Source organism: Galleria mellonella, unplaced genomic scaffold, assembly GCF_026898425.1.
Source record: "Galleria mellonella isolate WM207_F2 unplaced genomic scaffold, CSIRO_AGI_GalMel_v1 utg36, whole genome shotgun sequence".
Taxonomy (NCBI): domain Eukaryota; kingdom Metazoa; phylum Arthropoda; class Insecta; order Lepidoptera; family Pyralidae; genus Galleria; species Galleria mellonella.
Window position 1 is genome coordinate 8,809,802 of NW_026442086.1, and position 10,853 is coordinate 8,820,654.

At 37.2% G+C, this 10,853-nt stretch overlaps 1 protein-coding gene across 6 annotated transcripts in view; it reads right to left on the reverse strand.

The window, feature by feature from the left end:
• LOC113520734 (microtubule-associated protein futsch) overlaps positions 1-10,651 on the reverse strand; it is a 110,569-nt gene extending 99,918 nt beyond the window's left edge. For 3 of the 6 annotated variants that reach the window (XM_052897408.1, XM_052897407.1, XM_052897406.1), the window contains exon 1: positions 10,216-10,651. The gene's annotated coding sequence lies outside the window, so the exon portion shown is untranslated. Of the gene's footprint in view, positions 1-787; positions 865-10,215 lie in introns of those variants that run through there. The other 3 variants (XM_052897405.1, XM_052897403.1, XM_052897404.1) reach the window with 2 other exon arrangements.
• Positions 10,652-10,853: the final 202 nt, after the last annotated feature.

The following is a 10,853-nucleotide window of genomic DNA, read 5'->3' on the forward strand; positions in this document are numbered from 1 at the left end:
CATTTTACCTGATTACGATAATCAGATATCTTTTATTATGCTTTTTTACCTACTCAATTCCCAAGGGTTTGATTGTCAAAATGTATGAAATGGCAACGCATGGGGGTATCATGTGCGAAACAGTATACACTGTTATGTCCATGTTACTGCTCATGTCTATAGGCGATGATTACCACTTTCCATAAGGTGGGCCGTCAGCTTGATTTGCCATTCTAAGTTGTATAAAAAAAATGTAAACTTTATATTCGAAGCGAGTAGTTTTTAATATTAAATAAAATATTCTGTCACGGTGTTCTAATGGAATGTACATTTAACAATTATGAGTACGTATTGCGTGCTACGATATCATCATAAGAAAGATTCCCGTGCCCAATGCGAGATCAGATTTCTAACCTTGAAACTTCCTCGAAGCCTTTATGTTGTTGCATAATTAAAAATCTTTGTTTTGTCGTCGAGCTAATAACATCTATACCCAACACACGGTACGGAGAATCTATTTAAATTTAAAACGGACGACTACCATTCTTTTCTCTTTAGAATACTTTAATGAGGATATTATTAGTTTTAAATGGCGCTTAATAAAGTATACATTGGTGTAAAACATGTAAACAGTAAAATTAAAACAGTCAATAGTAAGTCTATAAGCAATATATGTTAGAAGTGTCAGACAGACCTTTCTAAAAGGTTAGATCTTTTAAGTAATGTCACAAGAGGTTGCACAGCCTTATGTGTGCCAATAAAGATTAGGAAGGCAGTTTACTTGTGTGAAATAGATATAGAAACTTACCAATAGCAAAATATCAGAAGGACAGGTAAGACACAAGCTGCGCACGGCTACGGAGTGGTAAAGTGGCCAAGTTCAGAAGATGTGGGCTCGCTAATCGAAGCGGGGGAGGATAGATGAAACAATCGCTGTATCGTTCGCCTACACCGCGCCGCGCAGGAGACATGGCGCGCAAAAACTTATTCCAAAACAATATTTTTATTGTCCCCAACGTTTCGGATGATACGATAATTGAATCATAGGGTTGCCATCTGTCCGGGTTGTCCTAGATTTGTCTTAGTTTAGAGGGCATCCGGGGTGCGTCCGGGCTGGTCGTAATTTACAGTCTTGGGCTTAATTTTGTTTTGTTAGTGATGATAAAACATTGCTAAATTTAACTTTTAGGTCTGTAAATAAATAAAAAAGGTGATTTATGACATTTTTAACTGCTTTTTTATTACACTATTTAAAAAAAATATAATATATATCCAGGTTCTGGGCTCTAAAATCCGGGGTTTTACGCGTCTTGTCCTGGTTGGCAAATTTTAGAGATGACAACCCTATCGATGCAGCGCGTCATCGGCACAAATTAGGAATGTTCAAACCAAATCCGAAGTACCGAAAGTCAGTTTCCTTTAACATCAGAACCGGTTTGGCAAAATTGTAATTATCTGTGAAAATCCAAACGATGTATACAAATGGAGCTATCGGAACTAAACCAGAACATCCAAATCCAAGCAAATTTAGAAAACTTCGTCAGCTAAACAGGTTTGATTAGAAGAGTTTAGCATTTGTGCAAACCATTGCGCTCCGGAGGTTGTTCATAAATTAACCATGTTTAAATGCCACTATGATAATGTACATAATAAATATGGTATGTAATGATATGCACTATTATTGTGCCACTTTAATATGTCTAATAAAGTTTTGTATTCTAATGCAGCAGTATAAGACTGCATCACCATTTCTGACTGTTATTTATGAAACGACCAGGATGTTAAGAGTTAAGTATACATTATATTAATGAATATGCAATGGATATAAGAAATGTTTAAAAAAACAAGAGTATTCAGTATCCTGCTGTTGTTAATTTATTTCGGAGCCGATGACTACCAAGAAATTGATAAGGCTTCGAGGAACATGTTATAGATATGTTTTATACAGTTCGAACTGCATGCCTTGCATGCTGTTATTCTATATATTCTATTTAAGAGCTGGGACCTCTAGACAAGTGGCAAGCGAATTCGTCGATGGAATCGACATCGCTAGCGAGTGTACCGTAAGTTGGAATGAGTCACCCAGCGTTGCTATCTCATCCTGTCTCACGGACTCGCTAGCGATGTCGATTCCATCGACGGATCGATCGCTTGCCATTTGTCTAGAGCCCCTGCACTCTTGTCGGTAGAGCTCTTGCCACTCACTACGATTTTCAGCGAATCTCTTCACCTCTTGATACGACACGACACCAACTCCTTCCTTGATCTGCCTGATGTAACTATGCCTCGGTCTCCCTCTTCCCTTCCTTCCTTCCATCTTACATTCTATTATAATGTTCATAAGTTCGTCGTGTCGTATCAAATGTCCCAACATTTTTTCCCTTCTGTCCTCAATAGTTCTTATAATTTGTCTCTTTTCCTTAACCCTAAGGATACATACATAAAAGGAAAAAATGCTGTTATTAATGAGCAATAATTAATTAAGTTGTATAATTAGATGTCTAATAAGAAGCCTTCAACGGAATATATTTTTTAAATAAAATTTTCTAGCAATTATATATTTTTGTATGTAAGCAATTTATATCAGTGAGTGTAAAAATAATACTGTGATTTAACTATTACATATAGACGGAAAGTGAAACATCTGTCATAATCGTGATGTCATTGTGACGAGTTAGGGGAAAACCAATGTTAACACCAGTTAGCTCGTGTTATTTATCTATTTTACCAATAAAAGGTTTGCTCAATCTTTTATTGGTAAATTATATTATTTCACGCTAAGTTCTATGCGTGATTGGCACAAAGAACAAAGTGCTATTGTTGATGCATTTTAAACCCGTCTCATGTTTAAATACCCAGTTGAGGGTATCGACTCCTCCCTCTCAATCTATCTTATTATGATAGGTCACCCCGATATCTGTATCTATACACTTTTATGTTAACATTATTACATATGCTAAAAAATATGCATCCAGAAATTATTTAAATAGTGCAGTAGGTAAACCAGCGGCATGTGAACCGAGCTGGCTGTGCACACCACCTGTCTATATACAATGTCATCTTAGTGCAAATGACGCCACCGGTTTCGATGATAATCTCGTTAGACCAAAGGCAGCATTGATTCCTATAGATTCCACAGGGTTGTCGCTAGTGCAGATGTCTGATAAAAAACATGATATAGACCAGATGAGTTTCCGTAAATTAATGACATGCTGATGTAGTTCTCAAGTTTAAAGAATTTGGATAAATTAAAATTTATAAATATATTGGAGGAGTTTAAGATTTTTGGTATTCACTGTCGCATCTAGCGTAGAGACATATGCAGTTAAATATTCCAAATAGTCATAGATAACACTGCGCCACGCCACGCCATTGTGCTAACTTATTTTACAGTGCTGGATGTGCCAATTCACTTCTTTAAAATGAGTTGGTGCACAGGGTAGTACTAGTAAATTTTCGGAGAAAAGTGAAATGGGCTTTGGACTTGGAGAAATGTGGGAATATTTGTAAACCAGAGGGAGACTTTGTACAAAAGTCGATTGCTTGGATACCTCTGTCCCATTCGTGTTTGCCGTGAAGCAGTTGTGTTTACATGGCTGTGTTTGGGTTTGAAGGGTGGGATATGGCGTGAATTTACTGGGTACAGAGGAATAACACCTGAGTCCTCAGGAATGGCAACGCATGGGGGGTATTATGGGTGAAACAGTATACTCTGTTATGTCCATGCTACTGCTCATGTCTATAGGCGACGGTTACCACTTTCCATCAGGTGGGCCGTCAGCTTGTTTGCCATTCTAAGTTGTATAAAGGAAAATTTGAGCTAGACGTTGCCCATCTCTCGACCGTTAAGTTCTTTTAGTCGCCTCTTACGACACCAAAGGGAAAGGAAGGGATGGCTCATTCTATGCCGACCACACGGCACGTACCGAGTACCGTAATTTTTATAAATAAACGAGAATTTAAACGGTGGATTCCTTTATGATGTGCCAGGGATGATAAGGCAAACTACATATTAGTGGCGACTGGCGTCCCTGTGCCGTGGTATACATCATCACCAGATTTAAAACGATAGTGCAGTTTGCAGGACGTGGGCGTGATCGGTTTATAACGACCAGCGCCGGCAACGACACGCAACCTTCTGTACGTTTAGTCCTAGAGTATCAGTGATACTGGCCAGCGTATAACACACGGCGAGGTAGCAAACTCCATTTTTTATACAACGAAAGTGATAAACAAATTGGCTAATGGTAAATGGTTAAACAGTCTTCACATCTCCAGCACCAGCAAGATATAAAAGGCGTAACCTATCGTGAGAAAAGGAGTGTTAAATTTTGTCACAAAAAAATTGTTACCAAACAAATGGACTATAGTAAATATGTATAAGTGTTTATATATCTATAAAAAAATATAAGTTTTGTAAGGCTTGCCTGGTTAGATGCCGTAGCCTTACCCATTTTTGTTTTGCAGCCAATGATGCATTGTTGTTTCGGTCTGAGAGTAAGATACTCAGTATGTATACCTGACACAAGATGTAGCATGATTTTGGACGTCAGGATTGGAAAATGCAGGGATGCTGACCAGGTTTCTGGGCATATCTATAGGCGACAATTACCACTTTCTAACTTGCCATTTTTGACAGTATAATTACGCATAAATGTTAGACCAATAAAATTCTAAATTTTACTCATTTTACTCACAGGACAAAGGTTCCCACGGGAATAATAGGTTCTGTGAGGGCGAAGTCGCGGGCTCTCCTTAACTAGTATTGTGTATTTATTCACGCACTGATGGTTAGGGTACAAGTACATTCCTCGAAACTGATTTATTACTTTCTTGCAAAAAAGCTAGAACTTAACGAAAAAAAAAACGTCAAGTTAAAAAAATCTTTTTGTAAATAATTTTATTGTAATTGTTAGCAATCGGAAACCTTATACATTGAGAATAGTAGGGCAGTGAATTTACAGGGTACAGAGGAATAACACCTTAATTCTCAGGAATGGCAATGCATGGAGACTATCATGGGGGAAACAGTATACTCTGTTTTGTCTGTAGGCAATGGTTACCACTTTCCATCAGGTGGGCCGTCAGCTCATTTACCATTCTAATTTGCATAAAAAAATCTCTTTCTACAGTAAACTTTCACAAATATTTAAGGTAACCTTTAAGATGCGAGATATATATTTTTTTTATACAACTTAGAATGGCAAACAAGCTGACGGTCCACCTGATGGAAAGTGGTAACCGTTGCCTATACACATGAGCAGTACCATGGACATAACAGAGTATACTGTTTCGCCCATAATCCCCCCCCCCCCCCATGCATTGCCATTCCTGAGGACTTAGGTGTTATTCCTCTGTACCCAGTAAATTCACTGCTATATCCCACCCTTCAAACCGAAACACAGCCATGCAAACACAACTGCTTCACGGTAGAAACACGAATTGGACAGAGGTGCTCAAGCAAACGATTTTTGTACAAAGTCTCCCTCTGGTAGAATGTATATCTGGTATGATGATGATGAAAGAGATTATTTAGACGATAAGATGATTCCATTAAATGATCATTTTGTTTTATTTTTAAACAATTTCATAAAAAACAGTTTGTGGTCACAACGGATAACCGCTGTTACGTAAAACTATTATAACCGCGGTTAGGCAGAGTGGTCAGATGAAGTAGGTACTTAGCTAATTAACATTTTGTTACACATTCCCTCTCCGTAAAGCGCAACTACGATATATTTACATTTCAATTATAATAACTTTCACAAAGTAGTCTTAGCTAGTATCTGTTTTATGTAGTTTTCTAAATTAAAAGTGATTCTCAACTATATTTTTTTTTATACCATGTGATATTTTAAACGATTTTAAAGTTTTTGTTTTATTTTTTTAATTATTAAGATTTGAACCACAGTAGATATAGAATATAGAATAGACATGATAAATTAATTATTTCCTTAAATTTGTAGTTTATTTGTACAAATAAATTGTGTATTATTTTAAAATTGTTTGTATCCGGTATCAATTATTAAAAACAACAGTTCCCTATGATTTTTGTGTATTTCTCAAATATCTAAACACCTTTACAAATTAAGTTTGTTATTGGCAGAACAATTCTTTCTTAATTTATGTATTTATAGGAACACCAACAGCATATTGCATTATAACATATTTTCTAAATAAGAAATATATTAATAATATATTTTGGAAATATATTATTTTATAGCCTATATGACTTGCTGATAATATAGTTTTTTATTAATGAGACAATTTTTAAAATCGGTTGTATAGTTTTTGAGTATATCTATTACAAACAATCATTTCTTTATATTAGTATACTAGGCAACATAATTTATGTATTACATTTCAAATTTTTTTTTATACAACTTAGAATAGCAAACAAGCTGACGGCCCACCTGATGGAAAGTGGTAACCGTCGCCTATAGACATGAGCAGTACCATGGACACAACATAGTATACTAGTAAGTTTCTAAATGTTACATAGGTTAAAAATAATTGATAAATTTAAAACATACCTATCAATTATAAAGTTTGTATCTTTCTTTTTTATTGTTGACAAGTGTCTGCCTTTTTTTTTTTTTTTTTTTTTTTATATAACATTTCGAATTTTAATGACTTGTTTAACATTTATTCTTTTTAAGTTTTAATATTTGCATGCCTAATTATGGCGAAATATGAGGACTTATACTTATTGTAACATCTATACACTTACCATGTTTCTTGTAAATAAATAAATAAATATACTATTTGTGATATTTTCTATCATGAACTTAACTAGATCTATATAATTATTTTTAATGATATTTTTACAACCTATCTAAATCTGATATAACGCTAACAATCTGGCGGTCGGATAACATGTCTGTTTATTCTCAAGTTTAAACTGGATCTGATTTCATTGATCTGATAAAAAGGATCGTTTACATCTTTTTTTTTTACACGATTTACGTTGTTAGTGTGCGTTTAGAACTATTAATATTAAATGCCTCGTTGGCTGCGCTATCAAATGTAATATTTCAAAACCGATTGCTAACAACCAGTGCGACTGCGCCGGCGCAGTCGTGCGCTATCGATGTATCTATTATATTTATCAATGCAACACTATTGTCTATTTACACATACTTTGCTTTTTTCTAACTACATTTTGTAGATAGTTAGAAAAAGGTTTATCTTATCAATATTTTCTTTCGCAGTCCTGTGTGTTTTTTTTTTTAATTTTCTTTTTTATACGAAGAATCTTTTAGAAGAAGCTGCTAAACTTCTTCTAACAGAGAATAGACTTTTTTTTTATACAACTTAGAATGGCAAACAAGCTGACGGCCCACCTGATGGAAAGTGGTAACCGTCGCCTATAGACATGAGCAGTACCATGGACATAACAGAGTATACTGTTTCGCCCATGGTACCCCCCATGCGTTGCCGTTCCTGAGGACTCAGGTGTTAATTATAATGTGTGTCTATTAAATTACTAGTCTTTACCTGCGGTTTTGTCTGGCAATATTGATTGAGAACAATAAAAATTTGCCTATATCCTTCTCCATTCTAAATAGTAGGTAGGTTTATACAAAATTTCACGACGATTGGTTGCGCCCATAAACACGCTAAAAGGTAACAAACAAACACTCACTTTCACATTTATAATATTACTAAGGATTATTATTCGGCGTTTTTAATTTGTTAGGTTATAGAAATGGTCGTTAAATTTAACTATGATTGATTAACTATTCACTGTGATATTTAGTATACACATATTTTAGTGGACGGAGAAGTACATAGGGTACTTTTTAACCAGTCCAGTGTACATAGTCTGATCATGCGAAGGAACTAGTGAAAATTTTTATAGAATATAAAATAATTAAGACAGTGCCCCATAAAAAACTGCTTCAATTGTGACAAAACCATAATTTAGAAAATTTAAGAACAAAACCGATGAAATTTCAATGGGTCCAATCTGTAAGTATGGGGGGAAAGGGATTGTTAGTAATAGAGACTGAGAATCCCATTGCTAGCAATATACCCAACCAGGTCGACCTCCTCGCGGTTCCCCCTGGAAACTATCATGGTTAATTTCTGATGAATTCATCATGATGGGCTAACTGGCCTGTTTTCATTCTCATCTATCACCCTTCACTGGTACTCCGCCAGCGTATCCCGTTAGTGCAGGCGGGGTTACCATACCATTTTCACCCATCAAAAAAAAATTGTCATTGTCATGAGAAACGCTAATAGCGATCATACGACTTCAAGTATAATGTTTAGAACAAACATAGGTACTGTGTACATTTTTGTAGATTACGCGATCCGAGCCAATAAATGTACGTAGTAATATAATATATGATTAATACCAAATGAATAATAAAGTAAATAATGATATATTACAACCGTAGAAACGATAATTACTAGGTGTCACATGGAAAAGTAACATATTGTGTTACGTTACAAGAATCGTTGGTTTAACGACTTGGACGTAAGATAGACTGTTTTTTTTTTTTAATGGGTGATAATGGAATGGTAACCCCACCCGTGCTATCGGTATACACCGGCGGGGCACCAGTGAAGGATGATGGTGAGGATGAAGCAGGTCAGTGACGAATTCAACAAAAATTGTTCACGATGGTTTCCAGGGGGAACCATGTGGAGGTCGACCTGATAGGGCATATTGCTAGCAATGTCGAACTCCATTACTAACAATCCCTTTTCCCCCCAGATAGACTGGTTATTAAATTATCGTAGAGCTTGACTATTTCTTAAAGAACGCAATCATTATCAGCGTATCTTCTATTCTTTGACAGCTGTAGGTATAAATAACATATATTTATACGGGGAAAGAGATTTTTAGTGATGGAAGTCTAAAAGCCCTATTGCTAGCGATATCAGCATTCTTCTTATGCTTATTCTAATATAAATAGACAGAATATTACCTGTCTAATTACGAGTACAATTAATATTCAACCATTGAATATTCTCTTAAACATCACTGCATTTGTTAATAGCGTATCTATTACATGTAAGAAGGTAGAAGACATGTGCCATATTGTCATGGAATGTGTACGGCCATTCCGTATTGAAAGGCGTGAATCGATTCCTAGTATCCGTGACGGCATGGACAATTGCAGTGTACGTGTATTATGCAATCCTCTGTTAGAAGAAACTACACTTCTTCTAACAGAGAATAGACTTTTTTTTTTTTTTATACAACTTAGAATGGCAAACCAGCTGACGGTCCACCTGATGGAAAATGATAACCATCGCCTATAGATATGAGCAGTACCATGGACACAACAGAGTATACTGTCTCGCTCATGATACCCTCCATGCGTTGCCATTCCTGAGGACTCAAGTGTTATTCCTCTGTACCCAGTAAATTCACGCCATATCCCACCCTTCAAACCGAAACACAGCCATGCAAACACAACTGCTTCACGGTTGAAATACGAATGGGACAAAGGTACATATGACTAAGTTATACCTTTAATGTAGGAATAATAAACTAAATAAATATCCAGGTAATATATTATGTTTTTAAACAAAAACAAGTACGTGTAAAGTGCCTGTACAACAATACACATCACAAGAATTTAAGAAACAAATGAACAAATTGTGTAAACAACGAATGGATGACAATAGTGTTTGTTTTAGCAGTAGCCGAACAAAGCCGGCCGCATACGACAGTGAGCAAACAAACTCTCAGCATCCGAATTCCGTAACCACTCGAAAGGTATTCACTGTCCGTCATAACAATAACACAATAATGAATATGTGCATCTAATTACACACATGCGTGACAAAGGGAAAGAAATTATATGAAATGCACGAAAAAAGACAAACCTAATGTATGCGCGCTCACGATTGCTTATAAAGAAAAGGCGCCGCGCGCAGCCACGGGCTCACTCAGCTGTCAGCTGAGAGGTAAAAAGTTACTGACTTAATATATGGTAATAGTGCAGTATAGGTAGGGAAAGGGATTGTTAGCAATGGAGATTGACAGCCCCATTGCTGGCAATATGCCCTATTAGGTCGACCTCTACGTGGTTCCCCCTGGAAACCATCGTGAACAATTCTTGTTGAATTCGTCACGATGGGCCAACTGACCTGCTTCATCTTCACCTATCATCCTTCACTGGTGCCCCGCCAGTGTATGCCGATGGCGCGGGCGGGGTTACGATTTCATTATCATCCATTAAAAAAAAATAGTGCAGTACGAGTATACTGACTCACCTGTGAGTGGCCTGGCTGCTGGCTGCGTGTCGTTCAGGGCGGCCACCTTGCTTCCGTTCTTCCTGTGTCCAGCTACAGCGGACCACGGCCGCCCGTTACCATTTAAAAATCGCCAACTTTTTCCAATGCACAGTTCGCTGATTTTCGTTTTCACCTTTAAGTTAATTGTAACTTATAATAAAGTTAATTAAGCTCACGTTGTTAAAGCGAAGCGTGTTAGTGTTGAGTTAATCGTAATAATTTAATTGTTAAATGGAATGTCTTCGCGAAGTCGTTTCGTTCGTGTCGGCCGCTCGGTATGCACTCAAGGGTCACTCGGGGTCGGTTGGTTTTATTATCTTTTTTTCGCGTGCTGTGGACTAAACTGTTATGGGGCGTGCGGCGTGCGACGTGCGATGTGCGAAGCGTCCGAGCGATCACTGAACATAGAGCCGCGGCGAGGCTGCGAGCTGCACGGTGCGCCGGAGTGCCTGCGCAGGCCCGCGAGCCGCGACCGTGGGATGCGCGCGCGCAGCCGCGCACCTACTCCTCCCTCATCCCTGTCCCACAGGTTTTCGTGGCCTAAAGATAAAATTTATCGCCCGCGTTCCTAGAAAGCGACGCGACTCCTCTATACATACGACTCTGTAATTAGTATA